Source organism: Vulpes lagopus, chromosome 5, assembly GCF_018345385.1.
Source record: "Vulpes lagopus strain Blue_001 chromosome 5, ASM1834538v1, whole genome shotgun sequence".
Lineage (NCBI taxonomy): Eukaryota > Metazoa > Chordata > Mammalia > Carnivora > Canidae > Vulpes > Vulpes lagopus.
Genome location: NC_054828.1, coordinates 10987864 through 11013161, shown reverse-complemented (window position 1 = coordinate 11013161; position 25298 = coordinate 10987864). Strand labels below are relative to the sequence as shown.

The 25298-nt window shown below is 58.4% G+C and overlaps 1 protein-coding gene across 2 annotated transcripts in view; it reads right to left on the bottom strand.

The window, feature by feature from the left end:
- The window catches only part of ELFN2 (extracellular leucine rich repeat and fibronectin type III domain containing 2), a 50915-nt gene that overhangs the window by 9698 nt on the left and 15919 nt on the right, over positions 1–25298 (bottom strand). Inside the window, exon 1 of one of the 2 annotated variants that reach the window (XM_041754382.1) lies at positions 1137–1215. The exons of the other annotated variant lie outside the window; for it this stretch is intronic. The gene's annotated coding sequence lies outside the window, so the exon portion shown is untranslated. Of the gene's footprint in view, positions 1–1136; positions 1216–25298 lie in introns of those variants that run through there. 2 annotated transcript variants of the gene reach the window in all.

Here is a 25298-nt window from a genome sequence, read left to right as displayed (position 1 = left end):
CAGGCCCTGCCTTCATGCATCCTCCAGCTCACCTAGAAGAACACCACACCAGCAGCAGCAGCAGCAAGAGCTGAGAGCTAAGGGCGGTGGGCGGGGTAGGGGGTGGTAATTGGGTTTGCACGGCCTCAACATACAAGCACTGGTCCCCTAGCCCAGTAACTTTGACCAGGGAAGGGCTCAGGCTCGTCCTCGATGCTCTCGGCTGTCACAACACACTGCTGGCTGGCTCAACGTGTCACCTTGGGCGGGTCAGCACTTTACCCTTCTGGGCCTCAGTTTCCTCGTCTGTGCAGCGGGAGGACAGCTGGGCACTGGCGTCTCCCTGGTTTACTGGGGCCATCCCCGAAGCCCTCTGTAAACTGCCCACTGAGTCACCCCCCATGAGCCCAGCTGCTCCCAGGGCTGTCGCATCCGTCATTAGCACCCACACCCTGTCCAGGCCTCAGTGGGAGGAGGAGAGCAGGAAGATGGAAGAGTTTTTGCCAAAAGGTTTTGGTCTTGAAAAACTACCCGGCAGCCAACCAGAGAGGCCTGACACTGGTTCAGAGCTCTCACAGACGGCCCACTGCCTGGTACCCACTCTCCAGCCCCGAGAGGCCCAGCACCCACCCCACCCACCGCCAGGCACCTGGGGGAGACTATGAGCCCCCTGCCCGGAGCTGAGGGTGGCCTGTTTTAAAAGTTCGCCTCCTAGTTCCATCCCAGGGGTTATCTCTGACTTTGTCCCAGAATCCTCCAGGCTAATCAAAGGACTGCCTTCCCAGCTGACCCCTGCCTCCTCCAGCTGATCCCTGCCCTCCCCTGACATACCCACCTGCCCCCTGCCCCCACCTGACCCATCCCCCAACCTGACCCCTGACCCCCTCACTGGGGCCCTGCCTCCCTGTCTGACCTCTCCACTTGGTCTCCACCTCCCCCACTTGACCCCTGCCTCCCAACCTGGCCCCTGACCCCCCGCCTGGCCCCGGACCCCCCGCCTGACCCCTGACCCCCCATACCTAGTCCCCAAGCCCCCCACCTAATCTCTGACCCCCCCACCTGGCCCCCAACCCCCCAAACTGGTCCCTCTTGGCCTCTTGGCCTCGGCTCCAGCAAACCCCAGGCCCCGCTCAGCTGCAACCCCGGGCGCTACTCACCAGTCTCCACTGGACCCGCTCTTTCACCAGTGCCTGCACACGCGCGGCTGCCTCTGCCTGCATGGCCTCCATTCATTCATTCAATAAACATTTATGGAGCACCTACTATGTACCAGGCACCGGCTAGGCCTGCCCTCCCAGCTCTGCTTGCTCCTCCTCCAGGGCCCCAAGGGGTGAACATTTCCTTGCCTTCCAACACCCTCAGGGCTATCCCAAAGTGGGGTAGCACGTTAGGAGCCCACCGGGAGAAGCGGAGGCTCTGGTGGCACAGAGTGCGGCCCCCTGGGAGGCAGCCTGGTGGGGGAGGGGCGGGCAGCCTGGGGCAAGCTGCAGACCCGGCTCCTTCACGAGCTGGGCCTAAGCACCTCTCACGTCAGCTCGTTTATCCTCAGCACCACCTTGGGAGCCAGGACCGTTATCATTCCCACTTTACAGAGGAGGAAACTGAGGTCTCAACGACTCCTGCACAGTTGGCTTTGACCCTCCGTGGCACCAGGCTCTCGGTCAAGGGATGCCATGGGATCCTGTTTCATCCAGACAGTGCTTCCAAAACATTTTTTCAATTAGTTGCCCATTGTTGAAAACTTGGGAGACTTCATTTCAAAAATCCCCATTTCTGGAATCCACTGAAACACCTGGAAAGCCTGGCTGCCCAGGATCTGCGTCCCTGCAGGGACAAAGCACATGCCCATCGGCCTCCCTGCCTCTCTGGCTGAGGCCGCCTGCTGCCGCTTCGAGGTTGTGAGCCCAGCCACGGAGGGAACCTCAGCGTGGGAATGATTAGAATCCCAGGCCTGGGGTTGGGTGGGGGGAATCCCACAAGCCTCTTGGTCTAGGACCCGAGAGTGCCGAAGTCCCTGCCTCCCTGTCCTCCCTGTCCTCCCTGTTCTGTGGCCTTGGGACACTCTAACAGCAGGCTCTCCCATCTTGGGGTGCCTCTATAATGAGTCTGGGCTCAAGAGTTCTCTACCTACCCATCAATCATTCCTTGGTCCTAAAAGCCTACTCAGTCTTGGTCTCTGTGGGTCATCAATTCTACTTTTAAGCTGCTCTGACCCAAAAGCAGACCCCACCTTGGCTCCTAGCAGGCCCACTGGGGTGGGGACCTCTAACTGGGGGAGCACCCATACAATCTCCTGGCTCTGCCTGTCACCCCCAGGGGACCCCTGGCTCTCCAATGATGTTGCCTGGGTTCTCGGATCAGGTTCAGGGTTCCTGCTGAGGTTTGAGGTTTACTGGCTCCAAAGACAATTCCTACCCCCAAAAACACTGCCAGCCAAGGCTGCTGTGGACACTGGGAGGCCCGAGGCCTCGGCTGCTGAAGCCACATCCCAGGGACAGTTTTGAGATCACCCCAGAGTAGCGCCTGCAGCAAAGGGCTCTGGAGTGTCTGGAATGGCCCTTTGCTCCCACCCTTCTCCCCATAGACCTCAAGACCCCCTCGCTCTGCTCACCTGGGACTCCTGCCCCCCCGCCCGCCACTGTCTGTTGCAGGCCCCAGCACCCAGGGTCTGCAGCCAGCCCAGGGGCTCAGCCCATTCCAACCCTGAAGCAGGCAGTGGCAAGGGGTCCCTCTCCTGGCCCTGAGACTAGCTTCTCTGGAGCAGGTGGGGGAGCCCCCAGGGGCCTGCAGCTGTGGCATTGGAGAACAAGGAAGCTCTGTCCACGCTGGAAAAGCCCCGGAAATGCAGGGGGGGCACCCCATGACTGCCGGCTGCACAGAAATCGTGGTCCAGGGCGCGTGGCCACCAAGCCATCCTCCAACAGCATGGGTCTGTCATCTTGCGGGTCTCTGATTAAAAGGCTGGGGCTCAAGAGTCCTATCCCTAGCTACCAATTCCTTGGTCCTAAAACTCATGGGTGATCCACAGAGACAGCCACCCCCGAATGTTCTAGAAGGGCGGGCCACATTCAGGTCAGATCCCCACTCTGCCACGGAACGTGCCCTCTGAGTCTCAGTATCCTCTTCTGTGAAATGAGACCAGAAGGGCCCTACCTCAGAGGGCAGAGTGAACAGCCACAGAGCAGAGTCCGGCACATAGTAAGTGCTCAATAAAGTCAGCCACCGCTAGTACGGTTACAGTGGCCAGGCTGGCGGGCGAGGCACAGCGCCCCACCCACAGTGGGTCCTCGCCACCCACTGCCCTACCGATGGTGGCCAGGAGGGATGAGGCCCGGCCCCCCTCAACAGTGTCTTCCTTTCAATCTCAAGGGCAACACACCCCTCTTTGCCTGCCCCTGGCCTCTCTCACAGGTCCGGCCCCCCAAAGGCCTGCACCCACCCCCACCGTCTGCTTGCTCCCCAGCCTGGTTTCTCTCCCATTGCCAAAGCACAATGGCTGTTATAATTAACGGATTATCTCAGTGCGACAGCTGTGGTCCTTTGAAAATTGGGTTGAATAACAAGATCCTGGCGTATGGTAATTTCTTTTCATCTCCTGTTCCCTCTTTCTCTCTCCCTCACTTCGGCCTTGTTATGCATGCAAATGCTCTCCCCTCTTCATCCTTCCCTAACACCTTCCTCCTTGGGATGGCTGGGATGGGATGGCAAGGGGACAGACTACGTAGGGTCTGCTTGCCAGTCAAAGACTTGTGGCAACGCTGCCCCCCCCACCCCCCGCCCCGGGGCCCTCTCGTGGACCTGGCACTGGGCAAAGTGCCCGACACATGTGATTTGTGCCATCCCCCTCCCGAAGTCCCTACACCTGGCTTCTCCTCCTACCTCCCATGCGCTCCCCCTCGGGCTCCCCTACGCTGGCCTCCCCTGAGGTCCTATCCTGGCCCTCTGCAACTCCCAAGCCTGCTCCCTGCCCCATCCAGCATCTCGCCCCTCCCGAGGCTTCTGACCAGGCCCACCCCCTCATACCAGCTGCCTCCTGCCCCTCCACTCCACTCCTCTCCCCACTCCTGCCTCTGCCCTGAGCCAGCCAGAAGCCCACAGCTGCCCAGCCCCTCCACACCTGGAAGCCTCTGTGCACCCCCTCTGTGATGCTTCAGCCTCTTTCCTTGCCCAAAATGAACTTCTCTATCAGCATCCTCTCTGGTCTGTCTCCCCTCTTCTGGCCTCCTTCAACTCATCCTCCATCCGGCAGAGCATGAGCCTCCTAAAGGATAAATCTCTGAGTGTGACACTCCCTTTTTCAAAAGTCTTCACTGGCTCCCTACTGATCTGGTAAGGTTCCAACAGCAGACATCTGAGGCCATCCCCTGGGGTCCTGCAGAGCGGGTTCCTGCTCTCCCCTCCTGCCTCCTCTGCCAAGTAAACCTGTCTGGTTAGGGTCCCTCCTGTGGGTTCCCACAGCCCCCAGGGTTTTCCCCATCACCACCAGAATCGGAACTGCTGCTTTTACTCTTGGACTGAGTTCTCCGAGGGAGGGCCAGATTTTCCATTAAAGCCCAGCACCAACCAGGCACCCAGTAGGTGTTCAATAAATATCTATTAACCACTGAACGAAAGAGGCCTGCTGTCTCCCTCCACAGATAAGGAAACCAAGGCTCAGAGTAATTAACGACTTGCTCAAGATCCCACCATTTGTGCAAGACAAAACCAGCATTTGAACCCAGGTCTGGGCTTCAATGCCAATCTTTTCCACCTCCTGGAGAGGGCTTGTAGGGGTCTCCTTCTGCACGGATCTCAGGGAAACTGGATCTCCTTCCAGCTGCACTCAGCTGGGCGAGAGGAGACAGGGCTCCCTGCTCAGGCTGTCACTTCCCTGAGTTTGACTTTCCACTAGGCCACATGACTCCCCACCCCCGGGCCTCAGCCTGCTCATCTGTAAAGTGGGAAGGAACCCCGCCTCACCATCTCCAAGGGTGGCTGCGGGGGCAGAAAGTCAGGTCTTGGAGAGAGCCCACCTGCTAACAACATCTGGGGGTCTTCCCACTCTCACCTCCAAAGACGGCTGTGTTGCCCGTGGCAGGCACTCCTCAGAGCTTGGGGGGGTGGGGGTTCCCAGGATGGGAGACGTCACACAGGACAGAAAAATTCCTCAGGGAGAGCCAGTGAAAGAAGCGCAGGGGGTTTGGGGATCAGATCATGAACTGGGCGAGAAGTTTCCCTCTCTCATCCTCCATGTCCTCATCTGTGAACTGGGCCCATCAACGCCCACTTTATAGGGTTGCAAAGTGCCCAGCACGGTGCGGACACCACCTTGGCCACAAGGTCCTATGAAAACATGACTGTGACGTGTACCCCAGGGGAAAGGAGAAGAGAAGGGGCAGGACAAAGCAGGACCATTGTTCCTGACTCTCCACCCGGAACAGCTCACAGAGCAGAGCTCACACCCCAACATGTCACCCTTGGGCCCCTCCCCCGCCCAGCTCCTACCCCATGGCATCCCTTTAGAACCTGGGAATCTGTGGGGATGCCCATCTACATGTCCTCTGGGCCTCTGCGCATGCTGTTCCTAAGCCTGGGTGCCATTCCACTTTTCTCCACCCCCTGTAGCCCGGACCTCATGCCTCTTCCTCCAAGAAGCCTTCAGATTTCCTCTGTGCAGGGAGAGTAGTGGTCTCACTGCTCTACCCCCATCCCTTGATTCTATCCCCATGGAATCCTGGAAGGATCCTAGAGATGGCCTCACCCCACCTCACCTCACCCACCCCCATTTTACAGGTGGGTAAACTGAGGCACAGACGAGAGACAGCAGCTCTCCAGGGAGGCACTCGAACCCAGGTACTTCTGCTGCTTCCAGCCCCGCATGCAGCTTCTCTCCTGGTGCTGAGCCGTTCAGCTTCTCCAAGCGCCCCCAGCCCAGAGCTACCTGAGGATGGGACCCCATCTTCCTCTCTGCTCCCCCACCCCCGTGCCTAGCCTAAGGCCTGGCGCATAGTAGGCACTCAGTAAATGTCTGTTGAATTGAATTGCGCTCAGGGCGGCCAGTCGTCTCTGCTCTGTAAGAGAAGCATAGAGTTAGTGGAGCTGTCCCCGTGGCAACGGGGGTGGAGCCAAGTTGGTGGGGTGAGGAGTCCGGCCTGCCCCAAGGACCCCATGGGCCCTGAGAAGGAGACAGGGTCTGGGAAGCTAGGACATTCGGACTTCCAGGAGTCCGAATTGTGCCCCAACAGGCAGCCTGGCCCTGGCAACGTCAGGCCACCCCAGGTCCTCGATGGCCTCAGCTAGCCCATGGAGAGGACACTCCAGTCCCTACAGGCTCTGAGCACTGCATAGGACAGGGACCAGAAGAGACGTGAGGAGCGTAAACACTGACTCCCAGCTCACAAGCCTCTGAGTGCTCAGCGCCTGACATGTGAAGCTGGGAGAGAATTAGGCCCAATCCTACAGATGGGGAGACTGAGGCTTGCCCGAGGCCACGCAGCCCGTGTACACGGTCCCCCTGTAGAGCGGGAGGGCAGTGGGGCATAACATCCCCCAGACAAAGACCTGGAACCCACCAAAGGGTGGCCCGAGCCCAGGCCCAGGCCGGCAAAGATTCTCCATGTGAAAAGCCCAGCGTGAGCCCCAGGGCTGCGAAGGGACAGATGAGAGGCCACGTTCTCCCCTTCCTCTGGGGGCAAGCTCTAATTCCACAGCCCCCGGGGGGTTCAAAGCCATCCTTAGATCCAGAGGCTGCAAAGGCCTCTTTTGCAGGCCCCGGTGTTAATATAGATCAGCCGAGACTATAAATACCCGGCCAGGCGGGGCACAGCCCAGCTACACCAGGAGTGGCCCAGCGGGGGCTCTGACCCCAGCCCTGCCCCACAGCCCCCCTCCCCGCTCGGGCCTCAGTCTCCTCATCTCGTCAACACAGGCTACGCCACGCCACGACCCTGACAGCTCAGGTTCTTTACCCAACAGCTTACAGTTCTCTGGCCCAGGCCAGCAGGGGATGTGCCTTTCAGGGCCCAGAGACGTGAGAAGGAAAAAAGAAGGACACAAGACAGCCTCCCCCTGGGCGCACCCGGGATGGCCTGGCCTAGAGCCCGGGAGCAGCCAGGCAGGGGCCTAGGTAGCGACCACCCATCCACTCACTCCCTCGTTCACTTGGCCAGCCACCCTGTAAGTGCCTCCCACTGGGAGCTGAGCACCCACAGCCAAGACACAGCCCTGGGTGGGGGGCCTAGCAGGGAAGCCCGCAAGATAAATGAGCTCGTCTTCCCCACCCCCAGCCATGCCTGTGTAAGGGCCATCCTCTAGTCCCATCCCAGCTTGCATCCCATGCCCCATCCCAGCTTGCATCACGGGACACGGGTTTCACACCTGCCTTCTGCCTGGACCATGACCTTGTCAAGGACAGGGACAGGGAGGGCGGTCTCACTCACCCTGCAAACCCAAGGTCCAGCAGGGCGCCCAGGAGGCGCTCCATAAATGGTCACAGGCTCAAAGGATGAATAAGGTGCCATGGGAGCATAAAAAGGGTACCCACGCACAGGGGCCGTGATATGGGCCTGGGGGAGGTGCAAGGGGGGAAGGGAGCTCACTGCGCCCAGTCCAACTGCGTGTGGGGCCCACACACTTAATCTACAGCAGCCTCGCTGCTATGCCCACTGGAAGGATGAAGAGACAAAGGCAGAGAGAGGTTCAGGGTTGCGCCCGAGGACCCAAAGCTACAAAGTGGCCCAGCCCCCACGGCCCCCAGTATGAGACAGGGCTGCTGCAGACAGACTCCCAGGACAGCCGTTCCAAACAGTAAGAGATGACGTTTGCAGAGCCGGGGACTCCCCAAAGGCCAGGCACACGCAAGGGGTCTGTGTCCCATTTTCTCATCAAAACCCCAAAACAGCCCCAAGTAGCAAACAGACGCTCACACGCCAGGCAAAGAAGCTAAGGCTCCAAGAGGTGATGCAGGGACTCCCGACCCCAGGCCCGACAAATACTCTGAAGGTCCTTCCGGTCAGTGCCACCGTGGGACCCTCCCCTTGACTGGTGGTTCTATCTCCACCTGCTCTGGGATTCATGGTCAGGCAGTGGGGACCTGAGCCCAGGCCCGACTGTGCCTGCTAGCTGGTGACCTGGGCAGTGACCAGCCCTCTCTGAACCTCAGCTTCCCCGAGAACCATCTCCTCTGCCCCATGCCACTGCTGCAAAGAGCCAAGGGGTAGACCAATGAGAGACACACCGCCCCCCTTACAAACTGTAAAGTGTTGTCCATATTTAAGGGAATTTAATGGTTACTGTGATACCTTCCTTGGCTTTTCTCTGCCATCTCTGCCCTCCTTTCTAACAAGGCTATACCAGTTTTTATCAGATGTTTGCACAGTGTCTGCCCCTATGCTAAGGGCCCAGGTACCAGGTATGTCTTTTGCAGATGACGAAATTGAGGCTCAGAGAGGTTAAGTGACTTGCTCAAGATCACACAGTAAAACATGAGCACACTTGGCCATGACACGGTCCATCTGTCCCTGAGCGTCTATAAATTCAACCTCTGTGGCCGCTAGAGTCCTCCCCAGTGCATGAATGCCCACCTACTCCCCAGTTTATCCGACTTCCCAGCTGTATGCAATATTCATATTTCCATCAGCAGCTCACACACCCCTCTCCAAAGCCTTGGGAGCCCCATTAATCATTCAGACACACCTGCATATTCATTAACTTCCGAATTAATACAGGGCCCCTTATTACTTCGGGCCTGCTGCCTGCATTAAAGACACTTCAACTTCATTCATTATTAAACTCCCCTGATAAATGATCACAACCCTCCTTCACAGAGGAGGGCAGTGCCCAGGCCCCCAAGCCAGCAGGTCTGCTCCCAGTGCCAGCTGCTGTGTGACCTTGAGCCAGGCCCTCACCCTCTCTGGGCCTCCTGCATGTTTACCTTGGTAAAACCAGACAAAGGATGGTCTCTAAGCACTGCCCAGGCTCATCAAAGTTGGTCCCGTCTCATCCTTCCGCAGACCCCTCCGTCACTTCCCTGCAGTTACATGTATCTCTGGGGCTCACATAACTCCCATAACTCTATTCTCCACAAACTGGAGCCCATCGTTCTTTCCTGGCCCTCCCCCCACCCCCAGCAGCCTCCTCCCATCTGAGCCTGGGCCTTGGGTCTGGGCACTGCCCATCATCTCAAGGAGACGGTCTGTCCCTGCGCTGAGCTGGCTCGGGAGGCCATGACCTGTCCCTGATCAGAAAGGCCACACCCCAGGCTGTGTGCTAAGTCCTGCACTGTCCCACTCATCTTAGAACAACCTCCACTTTACAGATGGGAACCCGAGGCCAGCTGCAAACCTGGGTCTCTCTCACTTAGAGTCCTGAGCTCCTCACCATCACACTCGCCACCTGAGGGCGGGGTGCTCGGCCGCCAGTTGTGCCGGCTGCATCCTTCCCTGACTGCTTCCTCTGCGTGAGAGCCCTGCCTATTGGAGCTGCGGGCAACACAGCCCAGACCCCCCATCCCTAGCAGATGCCCTGACCCGTCTCCATCACGCCTGGCGCTGGGCAGAGCCCGAGAATGAAGCACTGAGGAGGTCACCAGCACTGCCCCTGCGGGCTCTGTCCTGCCTTCCGCCTCCACCCTGTGGGCCCCTCTGTCCTGCCTTCCACCTCCACCCTGTGGGCCCCTCTACGAGCCCTGGGCCCGAGGTATCGCTCCCTCCCTTGCTGGCTGTGTGACTGTGGGCCTGTTACCAAACTTCTCTGCGCTCAGTCTCACCATCCCAATCACACTTGACTCTGCCTCTGCCTGGTCCATCCCTCACCTCCAATCCATCCCGACACCTGTCCAGCCCACACACCTGTATATCCAAGCCACCGAGGCTCTTACCCAGACAGCAACAGCTGCCTCCCAGCATCTCAAGTGTCCCCTGTGTCCCTCCCCTTCCCTCTGCTCAGCCACCAGAGACCTTTCAAAACGCCATATACCATGGGCCCACTGAAAGACCCTCTCTTCAAACACTTCCAAAAGCTTCCATGACTCCCAGGCTGAAGCCGTAAGTCCTCCTGAAGGTCAAGGCAGCCGTGAGGCTGGACTGGGCTGCCCGCTCCAGACCCACCCTCCGGCTTTTGCCCCAGGCAGCTCTCCCCTCTCTCATAGTGACTTTCCCAATTCTTGTCTGTAACAGGTGTCCACCCTCCCCACTGGGGCCACCCAGCACCAAGCACAGTGTGTTCTCCACCATGGCTCCAGCCCTGCCAGTCGGTACAGTAACCCTGTGGCCTGAACAAACAGGCCTCCGTCAGGTCCAGACAGCAAACCCACCGGGCTGTGGCCAACACCAACAGCGAGCCTGGTTGACACAAAGGAGGCTTCACCGCCCCTGATCTGTGTGCACACACAACCCCCCACCTAGTGGGATGAGAGGATAAAGCTTGTCAGACCTCATTCTCAAAGGAGGAAACTGAGGCCCAGAAAGACAAAGTGGCCTCCCAGGTCACTGCTGGTAAACAGCACTCAAGCCCTGCTGCCTGTGTCTGAGCACTAACTACATGCCAGACCCTGATCAGCCTTTTACAGGAATTAACTCAATCGACCCTCTCCCCAGCCCTGTGAGGTGGGCAACATTAATTATATCCATTTGAGAGATGAGAAAACTGAGGCCCAGAGCAGTGAAGCCACTTGTTCAAGGAAGGGCGCACAGCTTAGAAGCAGAAGGGCTGGAGACAAACGTGGTTGTGGCCATGAGGCCATCCTGCCCCTTTAGCTCTGTTCAAATCCTCCCAGGCCCTCAACTGCCAGGGGTGCTTGGATGCCAGGCATCCACTTTGCAGGCTCCATCTCCCTCCCAGCTCCCTGGCAGCAAGGATGTGAGCCAGGGCCTCCCTTTCAGGCCCCAACTTCGTCATCTATAAGGGGGTAGATGAGACACATCAAGCGGTGGCACATTGTCCACGGGCTGGCCAACTGGTCTCTGGCCTGCAGGGATCCCCGTGGGGTGGGAGACCCGAGGGGGATGGAGCAGGGAGTTCATTCAGGGCTCAGGGACAAGCAGGTATGAGGCCGGCCTGTTGTCACCAAGCACACAGCAAATCCAACAGGCAGCCAGGAGGCCAAGGGTGCGGTTGGCTGAGCCCCAGATGCCAAAGATGATTATTAACTGGGAGGGCTTGGCGCCTCGGAGGACCTGCTGCTCCCCGAGGGGGCTGGGGATCCGCACGGGGGGCCACACTTCTGCCAACGAGAAGTCCCACATCTAATGAACACCTACTGTTTGCCTGGCCTGGGATTCCTGGCCCATGGTGGAGGGAACAAAGATGAGCAAGGAATTCACAGACCGGCAGGGGACTTGGGCAAATGGAAACCCCCCCACACGCACTAGAGAGGATTGCTGTTGAAGGAAAGCCTCCTACAAATTATTTTGTAAAATAAATAACCAGCTTCTAAGTTCTCATATAAAAAAATCTGCATTTTCACAGACTGGGGCTGTCAAGTGAGGTAGCAGCCCTGGCCTTGTGGAGGCCTCCTGGCCACACACCCCGCATGAGCCCAGAGGGTTGGGTGGGACCAGGCCGAGCCCATGCCCTGTTGCAGCCCCAACACGGGAGCTGGCACACAGCAGGCGCTCAGTAGCTCTGGCCAAGCGAACCCCATCAGTGCACTCGTGTCCAGGACCAAAGCCACTGTGTGTGGAGACCCCCAGAGGACCTCGCTCCTTCCACTTCCTGACCCTCTGGAGGGCTTCACAGAACCATCAGAGCTGGCAGCTCCCTGAGCACGTCTGAGCCCTGGGTGTACAACACCTGAGGAGACTGCAGCCCCTCCTTCCAGGGGGTCCCCTCCAGCCCCAGCCCCTGAAACACAACGGCTCCTCCAGGCTCCGTCCCCGACCTCCCCACAGCTGCTCTCCCATCCCACCTGCCCTCAGATGCCCCAGACTTGCCAGGCCAGGTCACCTTCTAGAACAAGCCCATGCCTGCCCACACGTCTCCTCCTGGTCAAGGTCACCACCACCACCTGGGCCTGAAGGCCCAGGGTTAGAGGCCGAGCTCCCTGCTGGCATGAGAAGCTTCTGTGAGGTGGGCTGTACCTTCCCCAGCTCCTGCTCCAGCCACATGGCCCTCCTCACATTACCCGCCACTCCACCCCACATTGGCACTGGCACCTCCCTCTCCCTACACTCACTGCCAATACCTGAACCCCTACTGTCTTCAGCTCAGGTATCACCTCCTCCAGGAAGCCTGCCCTGAACCCTAGGTCTGCCTTCACCATTCCACAGCAACCCCATGCTCACCAGCTCCAAATGGTGTCCCCCTAAATAGTCACCGTCTTCCTTCCGGAGGGCCAAGGCAGCACCATGTCCCCTCTGTGTCCCCCCACCCCCACTAGATGGGGGCCTGGCCCAGAGGAGGTACCTGGGGCACGGGGACTGAAAAAGCAAAAAAAAAAAAAAAAAGAAAGAAAGAAAAAGAAAAAGAACCGCCCAGCGCCCCCAGAGGTGCGTCATTCCCAGCTGGTCTCTATCCCCACCTCCACCCCCCACCTCCCCACAGGCTGAGGTGTGCTCTTTATTACTACTGGTGACAAGAGGGCCTCCCAGCTCCTTACCACTGCTGTTATGACCATTAGGGCCTCTACCGACACAGTGGCTCCCGAGTCCACCCTGGCCCCAGCCCACTCAAGGCAGCGTGGTCAGTAGGTGCAGAGAAACAGGGGAAGGAACCCACACAAAACTAGCCTTATGGGGCACGTGCGGCCCCCATTAACAGATGAGAAAGCTGAGGCTCTGAGAGCATGCAGCCAACCTGAGGCCTCCCGCCTGGTGGGGGCCAGCCTACCTTGGGACCAGAGGCTGACTCCTGCCCCCGCCCCACCCCCGCCAGACTCCAGGAGCACGGAGCATGCTGGGCTGGGCATTTGACAGGCCAGCCCACTGCCAGGAGGCATGGAGGCAAGTGCACCAAGGCTGGGGTACCCTTGCTCTGTACCCCTCACAGCCGTCCCTCATCTGTCCCCAGGTTGCGAGGCTGCCCTGCTGTGCTCAATGAGATGGAAGGACCACAGCCCATTAACGACTTAACCATGGAGCATCTCCAAGGCCTGCTGAAGGTGGATTAGTTCACCTAATCCTCAGAGACTCTGCAGGGGGCAGGTCCTAACAGTCCCCCCATTTTACAGACAACAAAATGGAGGTGCTGGGTTCCACAGACCCGCCCCAAGCCAAGCAGCTGGGAGTGGAGCTGGGTACCCACCCAGCTCTGGGGACAGAGAGCCTTGCACGGGGTTGGGGGGGGGCAGTGGTCCTCAGTAATGATGATATTCCTTCCCAGCTCAGACCTTCCCTTTCATCCTTCAGAGGCATCCTGAAGGGACGGGCCTCTCCCATCACGCACCCCCCACCCCCCACCGCCGTGCCAGCCACCTGCTGTGTCGTTCTCTTCCACCCCCTGGGAGCAGACCTCTCTCGCCCTCTACAGCCCTGATCAAATGCCACCTCTTCCACTGAGCCTTCCCTGAGCTCTGCTGCCCTCTCTCCTCTCCTGTGCCTCTGCCATGGCACATGGAAGCCCCCCCAGACGGGTACAGTCTCCTAAGGGGTCTGCCCAGACTACCCCGCCCCCACCCATCCTCTGCCCAGCTGCCAGAGGAAGCTGCCTGAAGCACAGCAGGCTCATGGCTCACTGCCCTGCTCAGAAGCCTCTGATTGCCTCCGTGGTCCTTATCCCGGCATTCAAGACCTCTCCTGATCTGGCTTGGACTTGTCTCTGCAAATCTGCCCTGCAGCACCATCCAGTAACCAAGACACCGTCAGAACAAACCGCTCCCCGCTGCATGCACACGTGGGCACACATGCACTGGGCCGCCTCGGCTCCTCCCCTGACCCCTCCTCCAGCCTTGATCCCACCACCTGCCTCTCACCTGACCCCAGAACAGCAACACTGAGAAGTCCAAGTGCCCACCATGCCCCCGGCTGCTGGAAGACTGCACATCCCAGACTCCTCCTGGCCTGGATGGAGCTCCTGAGCCCTACCTCCTTCCCAGACTCCCAGATCCTCCTTCCCAAATCCATCCCAGACCCTCATATCCTCATATATGGGCTTACCTCCTCTGAACTCAGGAGGTCTTTTGAGACCTCTTGGCCTTTCCCCTGGAGATTCCCTTCTGCCCCGCCCCCACCTCATGTAGGGTTCAAAGCCACCTCCTACAGGAAGCCCTCCAGCCCGCCGGGGCTGCACTCACGTTAGTCTGCCTTCCCCCTTGGCAGTGCAGTCCCTGGTGCCAGGCACGGTCCTCATTGAGCCCCCAGACCCTCAACACCTTGCACAAGGCCTGGCTCATACCAGATACTGGAGAACTGTCTGAATAAATGCACTTCCCTCCTGTACCTTCCCCGAGCTCCAGGGGACAGAGGGGACAAGTTCACGAGCCAACAAGCACCAGTGCACATCTGCCCCCTGCCCGCACCTCCACCAGCCTCCAGTGGCACACCTGAGCCACTGCAGGAGCTGCCCGCACCTTCCTCCCTGCCGCCACCCTCACCTGCCTGCTGACTCCCATTAGGTCACAATAAAACCCACAGCCTTCCCGACATGGTTTCCTCACCTCTCTGCTCACCACCACCCCCACCCGGGCCGGCTCCACCCCCCAAGGTGCCCTTAGGTGACTGAACCCTCACTAAATCCCCAGGAGGAGGATGTGAACTGGCACCACCCCCAAGGCATCGATGAGGAAATCGAGGCACAGAGAGGGCGATCACCTGCCCAAAGCCAGGTGCCCCTCTGCCTCCTAAGGCCAAGCCTTCCATGACCCCAGCCCACCCAGCAGGTCCCTGGGAGAGGGGACAGCGAGCAGGGCGGGGAGAAGATCAGAAAGGAAGGCACCCCTTACTCTTCAGCCTCAACCTCCCCCCAGGGGGCCACCCCAAATGAGACAACCCCATTCAGAGAAGCTGACCACCACTCACACATATACCCCCCATCCCACGAATCCTCAGGCCCCTCAGATCCCCTTCTCCGCACCCCTGCCTCCTAGCTCCAGGCTGACTGCAAATTCTATCCAGAGACAGACCCCTACAGTGTGCAGATGACCACCCCCCACTGTCACAGGCCCAGGGACAGCAGCAGGGACGGCCACTCCCTCCAGAGGCCCAGTCACCCATGTCTACAGGGCCCGTCGGCCTTCTGGATAGGCCAGGGCTGTGTGGACAGGGCTGCAAGATGGGCCTCCTGGCAGGTGCCTGGAGACAAACCCCCTGAACTGCCGAGAATCTCACCCATCAGAGCTGGAAGAAGCTGTAAGCCTCTGAGCTGTCACTCACTAGACGAGATGAAGGACCGGGGCCTACAGAGATGCAGCTGCGCCCCACGGCCTCCTCAGCTTCCTCCCACCCACGCTGTGCCTGCCTATGGAGGACAGCCTCTGAATCCCTGGAAGGCAGCATCCTACCTGATGCCCCCCAGGACCTCCCTACCCAGCCCAAAGCAGGAGTTCAGGAGCTGCCCTGAGCAAACAAATGAGGGCTGGATTCAAATCCCTCCACGTCCACCTGGGCCTTTGCTTCGCCATCTGTAGCCTGCCCTGCCTTCTTAATATTTTTTATTTATTTATTCATGAGAGACCCAGAGAGAGAGGCAGAGACACAGGCGGAGGGAGAAACAGGCTCCCTGTGGGGAGACCAATGCAGGACTCGATCCCAGGACCCCGGGATCACACCCTGAGCTGAAGGCAGACGCTCAACCACTGAACCAGCAAGGTGCCCCCCCACCCTGCCTTCTTTGCAGGGGAGCGAAAAGGTAGAGATCAAATGAGGGCATTAGCTCAAAAGTGTCTTTAAAGCTATCAATCAGATGGTTGAGCATCTGACTCTTGAGTTGGGCTCAAGTCATGATCTCAGGGTGGTGAGATCTGACCCCCATGTCAGGCTCCACGCTCGGTGGGGGGTCAGCTGGAGATTCCTTCTCTCTCCCTCTGCCTCTCCCCCACCTCCCTCGCTCTCAAATTAATAAATAAATAAATCTTTAAAAAAAAAACCCATACATCACTACACACCTGGAAGGGACTTCTAATTCCAAACGGGTCTAAAACAAAGGCTGAGATGATAGATTTCATCCACTCATTCATTTAATACCACTTCTCATGCCCTGGGGCAGGCACGAGGCACCCCAGGGATCAGGATGGTCCTGGCTCTGCCCTGAGGAAGCTCACAACTGGAAGGGAATTATAATTACAAGACACCAGTAATTGCAGGATGGGCAGGGGACGTCGGGGAGCCCCGGGGGCTCCCAAGGCCAGGTTAGGGGTGTCCAGTCAGGCCTCCCAGAGGAAGGGCCATGTAGCTCTCAGGGCTATTGGAAACAAAGGGTCCCCCAAAGAGCCAGGTCAACGTGCAAAGAGGTCATGCCACCCCCCAAGTCAACATCGTCCCGGGCGAGCTGTGTCGTGAGCAGGACGTAAGCCCATAAGGTCGGCACCACCACCATCCCCATGTTACGGATGAGAACATCAAGACCTGGAGCAACCTGCCTCAGGCCTCACAGCTCTTACACAGCAAAACTGGTGGTCTTTGGGCCTCCAGCACCTTCTGAGGCCTCCCCCAACCAGGGACAGGGTGGGGAGGGAACAGGCTCTAGAATATTCAGCCTCTGAACTAAGGGCTGCTCTGTGAGCAGCCAGGTCACCTGGTCTCAGACACAGCAAGGAGAGTCCGGGCCGCAGGAGCTAGTCCACACACACAGTGGCCGTCAGGAAATGGCCACAGCTGGATCTGAAGAAATCCCCGCACACCCGCCAAAACAGACCCTCCGGACCTGGGCAACTGCTGGACGCCAGCCTTGGGGGCGGTGGGCCCCATGCCCCGGGAAGCGTGAGGTTTCCTGGTAACTATGCTGGGCCCTGGGCCGGGCAGCCCTCCCTTTAATGCATGCAAATGAAGCGCATAAATTTCTGCTTACTTAACTTCACAAATGTTAACAAGCTCATAAAAAATCAGTTATCCTTCCTCAGCTCCACAACACTCTCCCTCTGCTTAATTTTGTTTCTCCAACCCTCCCCCCACAACCCAGAGAGAAGCACAAGCTATCGCAGATCTGGGGGTTCCCCCTTGGCCAAGCAGGTCTGCCCTTCCTCCCTCCACCCTCTGGGCTCAGAGGAGACACCTCCACAGAGGAATCAGAAGGCCCCCGGATGCGGGGGGGGGGGGGACCCTCCTATCCCCCCCCCCCACCACGGCTGTGTGACCTTGGGCTCTGGCCGAACCTCTCTGGTATAATAGCCACAAAGTACCCCACGCCACCTGCCTCCAGGTTGGTGTTAGGATCACACAAGATAATCCCACTAAAGTGCTTACTTCGCTCCTGGCACAGAACGAGCCCTCAATAAATGTTAGCCCTTGTTATTATGTAAAGGAGAGTTAAATACCCCCCAGTTAATCCATTTGTAGAGTTTGCCTTCTGGGGCAGGCTGGCAGCTCCAAACGCTGCCCGCGGATCACTCTGGTTGGCTTGCTCACTGTTGATAAAAACTGGAGTTTGATACCATCGGGCTCTGAGTGCTGGCGGGCACCACAGGCCCCACCACACCCTATTGTCCCATGGACCGGATTCCAACCTTTAAGTGACCTGGCCCCCGTGGGCACTTGAGTTTTCCACCCCTGGTTTATGCCGCCAGAAGTTTCTCCAACTGGTGATCTCATTGAACACAACATGAGGCCCAGGTGGCAGACGAGGAAACAGGCTCACGGAGGGCCAACGATATGCCCACGGTCCCTGGGGGAGGAGGCGCTGTGGGGCAGCCACCAGTCCAGGCCCAGCCCCACTGTGCCAGCTTGCGAGACGCCTCCAGGGCACACGGAGGAGCAAATGGCCCCTTAGCCGGGTGGCAGGAGAGACAGGCTTGGCCCCCGTGAGCTCAGTGCATTCGGGACCAGGTGGGTGGCGGAGTAGGAGCCAAGGCCTGCCCTGAGCCTCATCCCAACCTGGCGATGGTGGGCCAAGCCACGTGCCACTCCTATGTGCCACACCCCCACAGAGCCCAGCATCAAAGGGCCCTCCAAGGATGCGGGACAGGGCTAGAGCTGGCCTGTTCCCCTCATGGCCCCTCAAAATCCTCCCCCTTGGATGGACCTCCAGGGATGGCTTAGGCCAGAAACTGCAACTCGTTCGTCCACACTAGCTCCTCTTCTGACGTCACAAAGCATAAGAAGCTGAGACAGAACATGAAGACTCCTAACTCTGGGAAACGAACTAGAGGTGATGGAAGGGGAGGAGGGCGGGGGGTGGGGGTGAATGGGTGACGGGCACTGAGGGGGGCATTTGACGGGATGAGCACTGGGTGTTATTCTGTATGTTGGCAAATTGAACACCAATAAAAATAAATTTATTATTAAAAAAAAGAATTTTAAGTATATATAAAAAAAGAAGCTGTGGCCCCAACCTGCTTCCATCAGGGTTATACCAGCTACATCCCCGTGATCCCCCATCTCTCAGAAATGGAAACTGAGGCCCGAGCAGGAGGAGGAATGGATTCCCTATGGTTCCACAAAGAGAGGCTAGCCTTCTAAGACCTGTCTTGTGCTACCGTCCAGCCAACACCAGCCAGCACGATCCAGAAAACAGGGCCCAGACCAACGCCAGAGGCCAGCCTGTGACACCAGCTACCCCCTCCAGGCCTTGACTTCCCCATCTGCAATATGGCCAACTTCAACACAGTGAGCCGTTCTGAGAGAAGACAGTGGGGGCGGGGGGTCCTCAACACCAGGTCAATGTGGCCATCTCTGTGTGTGCCTCAACTTCCCCAACAGGGCAGTGGGGCTTCCATCCCTTTTGCCTTCCCCAGAGACCCTCTCACTGGTAGCCCCCAGCCTGCATCCAACGGTGGCACCAGGAGCAATCAGGTAGACACCACACTGGGGGCTAGGTAGGTGCAGAATCTACTACACAGATGCTGCTATGCCCGTTTTTCAAACAAGGAAGCAGAAGCACAAAGAGCTAAGTAATTTGCCCAAGGCTACTCTGCAAGAAACAGCAGGTGGACTGATGTGCAGACCAAGGAGCAAGGATGGAAAACCCAAGCCTGGTTACAAGAGCGCAGATGAGGCAGAGGATGAGCCAAACCAGGTGGGGATGGGAGGAGGAGGAAGGAGTCCAGTGCCTGGAGCCTGGGAGGCAGCCCCATCACTGCTGCCGACCATAGAGGCCGCCTGACCCTAACAGCACCCGTCACCTCCGGGACCTCAAGTTCAGGCCACAGTCACTCTCCCTCTCTTGCCAGCCTCAAACGGCTCCCTCGAAGCCCCTCCTTAGGCAGGTCCAGCCATCGTCCTTTCCTACTGAACAAAGCCTGGCTCCCAGCTTTGTAGGTCTTGCCCCAGCTCCCACCAAGCCAAGCGTGCCTGAATGCAAACTCGAACCCAGCTCTCGAACATTCCCACCCACTACTTCCCGATTTGGGGAAAATCCCCAAAGCACCCCCACCCAGCTGCAGAGGGAGAGGGTGGGGCCTGGGGCATGAGGGATGGGCCATGGAAGGCAGGGGCGGGGCCTGGCTGAGGGGCGGAGCCGTGAAAGGCAGGGGCGGAGCCTGGCAGGTGTGGGGCCCACCATGGAGAGGTAAGGCTGGATCCTGGGATCCGTTGCCTTGGTAACCTGACTAATTGATTCCGATTGGAGCTCCATCTGTGCCTTGGCTGGATGGGTGTTTTGGGCTCACGGGTGTTTGTTTTGAAGGGAAGGGGAGATTAGTGGGAGGAGCTGTGAGGCTGCTGGTCGGGGCTGGAGAGCCTGACGCCCCGCCCCACGTGCACAAGCTGCATCCCCACCCCGCAAAGGAAGAGGCAGGCTTGGTCCCCAGAGACCATCCCAGACGCTCCCTTCTCCCCAGGGGGCGGCTCGTCCCAGCCCAAACACTCCCTGGCCCAGACAACAGACAGCAGTGTCTGTGGTGCACGCACACAAGCGCACACGAGCACACACACATGCACATGCCGAGAACATGGGCTCTGCGGTGAGAGAGCCTTGGGGTCAGAGGCCAGCCCAGCTTTCTGAGCCTGAGCTTTCCTATCTGCAAAATGGGAACACCACTCCCCTCAAAGGCTCTTCAGAGAAATAGAGGGACGTCCCCTGTGTACCTGGGGACCTCCTTATCCTGAGATCAGGGAAGGCTTTGTGGAGGGAGATCCTGGTGATGGAATCACCTATGCAGCACCCAAAGGGTAGCAGTCTGAGGAACTGGAAGGAGGCCAGTAGGACTGGACCACGGCCTGTGAGAGGAGAGGGCGCCTCGAGACAGGAGCACTGAGCCTGGGCCAAGTCTCAGCAGGTCTCCGAAGCCAGGGTAAGGATTTTGGATCTTGGCCCAAGGAAAATGGGGGGCCAGTGACATGCTAGGGAGTCCCACCAATGGGAGAGTACAGAATGAACTGCAGGGACAGGAGTGGAGGGGCAGCCTTTGAGGAGCTGCTATGATGGTGGCAGAATGACCAGGAGATGGGAGGAGGCTGCGAGAGCAGGGTTCAGTGACACATAGGGTCACCTTCAGGATGAAGACAGGAGGCTGAGCATAGTGTTCAGGGATGACTCCCAGGGTTCAGGAACGGCAGTGCCCACCCCAGAATAGAAAGCTTCAGAGAAAGAACAAATGGGTCAGGATGCTGGATGAGAGGAGTCCAGGATGGAACAAGTTGAATTTTAGAGGTGAGAAGAACCCCCACAAAGGATGTGTCCAATCAGCAGGTGGCCATACCCAATGCCTACCAGCCAGTGGTGGGGCATAGCGGAGGACAGAGGCCTGGGTGCTCCCTCCCACCACTCCCCTGTACAGGGAAGTGGAGCACCACGCAAGAGCAGAGGCTGACGATCAGGCCAGGAAGCTGACTCCCCAGGGACAGGCATGGCCTGGAGTGGGCACTGCCGAGCAGGGGCCTTCCACATGGCAGCACTTGGAGCCAGACCGCCTGGGTTCAAATCCGGGCCCCTTAACATCACCAGCTGTGAGATCCCCGGCAAGCCTCAACGTCCCCATCTCTAAAATAGGACTACAGGTGATGCCTATCCCACAGGTTGTATGAGGAGGGCCTCCTCCTGCATTCCCCGAGGTTCGGGATCTCAAGGAACCTGCTCCTTCAGGGAGGGGGCAGGATGCTAACCCTTGTAGAGCACCCAGCACAAGCCGAGCCGTGCACCTCACAGGTGTTACAGACCATAGGAGGGGTGCTCAAGGAGGAAGTGCCCGGAGTCAGCTTGTCCGGGGCTGAACCCTGGGTCCTTGCTTTCTAACTACAGAACCAAGAGCAGCCCCCTGCCTCCCCTCCAACCTCTGCTTCTGGGAATATGAAATGGAGATAAGGAGGGCATCTGCCCATGGCTCATGGGATTGTTGTGTGAAATATGAAACCCCATTAGCATGTGTCACCACCCAGCACACAGCAAGCACTAACTAAATTATCACTGTGGTCATCCTTACAGCTTCCTCCCCAAGAAAGCGAATGTAATGATCCCCACGCAAAAAATGAGAAGGGCAAAGGCCTCACTTACCCTAGCATCCGGGACCTGAATTGGCCACCATCTGACCCCAGGATCCTCCCTCCCCAGCCCAAAGGGCCTCTCAGCCCAGGATAGGGCCAAGCAAGACTGCCTGGGTCTGAACCCTGCCATAACTGCTCTGAGCTGTGTGACTCCGGACAAGTCACTTCACCTCTCTGAGCCTTAAGTTCCTGCCCTAAAAAATGAAGGACCCTTTGCCTGCACCACTGAGGACTAAAGGAGGAGATACACAAAAGGTGTTCAGCCCAGGAACTGCACACAGCAGGTGCTCCATAAATGACAGCAGATGCGAAGACCGGAAGGAAAGAATGATGGCCCACGAGCCTCCAGTGGGGCCCTGGGAGTGATGCCCTCTCCTCCCCCTGCCCCAGCCAAGGAAGCATATCCCCAGAGGGCTACAGCCGGGAGGTCCACCCCAGGTGCCACCCCCACCCTGGCATTCCTCCACCAGCCCCACCATCCAGCCGTTCCCCAATCATGCCCTGATCCACCCCCACCCATCACCCCCACCGCCTCCTGCACTGAGCACACAACCGCATGAGCCCCCACCCAGCCCCATGACCAACCCGGCAGCCCCTTCCCTCCACTCTGCATCTGCTCAATTAGGGAAACGGGGGAGCGGGGGAGCGAGGGAAACAAAGACTTAATTTCTGAGCTAATCAGTCTGCCTCATGCTAATTACCATCCTCCTGGGCATTAGGGCAGGCTTCCTGGGGGAGGCGGGGGAGGCTGGTCCTCAGGAATGACACCCCCTCCCCCAAAGCCTGAGATGGCCCAGAAATGGTGAGGGAGAGAACTAGGGACGCTTGGGCAGGAATTTCAGTGTGGGACGCGCTGGATGTGGCCCGAAGTGGGGGTGGAGGTGGGGGCACAGCAGGGAATGTGACTGGGGCAGAGTCCCTTAGGTCCTATCCTCCCAGAGTCCCTTTCTGGGACTCCTGCCCCATCCTGGGAGCAGCCAGACTTGGGGGAGGCCCCAGAACAGGCATCCCATTAGGTGTCCAGCCCACGGCCTTGGCAGAGAGATGGACAGATGGATACTTTTAAGCTAGAAAATTGAGCGATAATCAGAGTGAAGCTTTTGGATCATGGCACAGAGTGAGCGCATTGAACGTGTGCTTGTGGGCTTGCATGTGTGTGTGTGTGCGCGCGCGCACGTGCTACTTGCATCTGTGAGTGCACACGAGAGGGCTTGGGACTGGGAGCCAACAAGTCTGACCTCAATCCCCGGCTCTACACTGGGTAAGTCCCTGCCCCTCCGAAGTCCAGGCTTTACCCGGAGGGAGCAGGAAGGGCCGATCGCTAGGGTCACTTAGTTAACAAATGGATACCAAGCACCTACTACGCACACGCCAGGCTCCGTGCTGGGCACATGGGCTCAGCTGTGGACAGACAGACAAGGTTTCTGTCCTCATGGCTTCCACTCTTCCAAAATTCCATGTTCCGATCACCACAGGGTGGGATGGAAAGAAGTACCCTGCAAGGCACCGACCCCATGGAGACGGGCCAGTGTGACCGGGACGGGCTACCAAAGGCAGGGCTGGTCACTGCATTTCTCAGAAAAGGTCCTGCCCAGCAGTGAAACTTCAGATAACTGTGACTCACTGGGGGTCCCAGTGCAAATCCCTTCCCCTGTTTGGGCCTGTTTCCCCATCTGCAACAACGACAGAGCAGAGTGAGATGGTCTCCAACTCTCACAAGCGAGGACTCTCGGTCGTCTCCCCATTATGGGTGCGTGTACATGTGTGACATCAGGGGTGGTGGTATGCTCCTGACACACACACATACACACACACACACACACACACACACACGCAGCTGACTGTCCCAGCCCTGGGTCCAGGAGCACAACAGACACACTGGATGGACAGGTACACCCAGTGATGAGAGGGGCTGCCCTGCACCCCCAGGGGCTCATCCTCTCCCAATCAAGGCTCCCAAGGGTGCACACTCACCCCTACTGGCACAGGCCACCCCTTCAACCGTCTCCCTCTTGCCTTGTTGTGGAGTCATCACAGCTGGCCACCACATCCTGAGTGCCTGCAATGTTCCTGGTGCTCCCTACGCCTCACTGCACAGAATTCTCACAACGGCCCTCCCAGGTAAGCACTGTTACCCAGTTTGACAAAGGGGGAAACTGAGGCTCGGCTAGGTCAAGTGACTTGCTTGGTAACTGATGAGCTGGGCACTCAAATCCAGCCTCATCCCAAGCTGCCACACCCACTGTGCACCAGGAGCACCTTCCTGGACCACCCACAAGGCTCAGACCAGGGGACCAAGCTGGCCCAGACCCTGCCGGAGCACTGCTCTCTACAGATTATCAAGGGCTCCACACTGCAAGGCAGTTGGGGGCAGGGAGAGCCCGAGAGCCAGATAGCCCAGGTTCAAATCTCAGTCTCACCACTGACTCTCTCTGTGACCATGGGCAGGATCCTTAACCTCTCCGCACCTCAGTTTCTCCATCTGTAAAATGGGGGTCAAGACATTTTGTTGGATAGTTGAGAGGATTTAATTTCTGTAAAGTTCTTAGGACAGAGCCTGGCACATGGTAACCATTACTTGGCTGTTGTTAAATTAAAGGAATAAATTATTCCCCTTGACTCTATGGATGGCCTGAGAGTTGGGTCCCCCAGAGGGCAAGGGGTACAGCTGAGATTCAAACTCTTGAGTCCAGGACTCCCTCCCCAGTACTTTCTCCTTACAGCACCAAGGTAGCTTCAGCTACCACAAGAACGAAGAAGTCCCAGGACTGACCCTGGCTCAGGCCCCGGGAGGTAAGTAGAGGCTATATGGAGACAGAGGTCAGAGCACAGGCTGGGAGCCAGGCCCTGCACCTCCTTCCCTGCCCCACCCCCAGCTCCAGAAGCCCCAGGCACTTTCATGGCCACCCAGGGGCCCTGGGCAGCCAGGTGCCAAAGCAGCTCTCCTTGGTGCCAAGGGCCCAAGGCCAGTGGTCCTGGGACATGGCAGGCAAGGAGCGGCAAGGGGCAGTATGGCCCCCCAGCAGCTGCTTCCAGCATTCTGCCCCAGGGACAGCCGGGGGCTTCCTGGGCCCACTCCTCCCCAGGTTCCAAGAAGCCCCACAGGCATGAATCCCATCCAAAATAGGGGTCCTCCCTGAAGCCTTCAGTTGCAAGGGAAACCTAGACCACATTCAACCTCAGAAGCTGATCCCCACAGACAAGCTCACCCACATCACAGGGCAGCCCCCCCCCCCCCCGGGCCAGAGGTGCGAATACCTGAAGTCGTGCACCATTGGTGAAAGTGGAACACATGCAACCAACCCAGCCCACTCCACCCCCCAACAGGGAAATGGCCGTGCAAGGGGACCCTGTGCCAAGGCAGATCGGGACCAGGCCCCCGTGGTGGGGTCAGGGGCAGGGAGTGAGGGGTAGAGGCTGCAAGGTGAATCCCACGTGGGTAAGACCAGATGGCGCACATGTGTTTGCAGGTGCCTGGAAACACGGGGAAGGGCCCTACCAGTGATGGGGCAGGGGCGCCAGCCCGGCGCCCTGTTTTATGCACAGAGAGCACGTGTCAGTTCTTAGTTAGAAAGCAGGTGTTTGCACACACATTCCTTCACACGTACACACTCCAACACTCAACAAACACACATAAATCACCCAGTGCATGCAGACGCACAGCCAGCCAGCCACGTTCCTTGCCTGACCCAAGGAAGGGACACGACAGCTGCCACAGAGATGGGCAGAGTGGAGAGATGAGAGACAGAGAGGAGACGGGAGACACGGATGGAGGGAGAGACAGAGACAGAGCCAAGAAAGCTCTGCTCAGACCCTGGGGTGACCAGCTCAGAA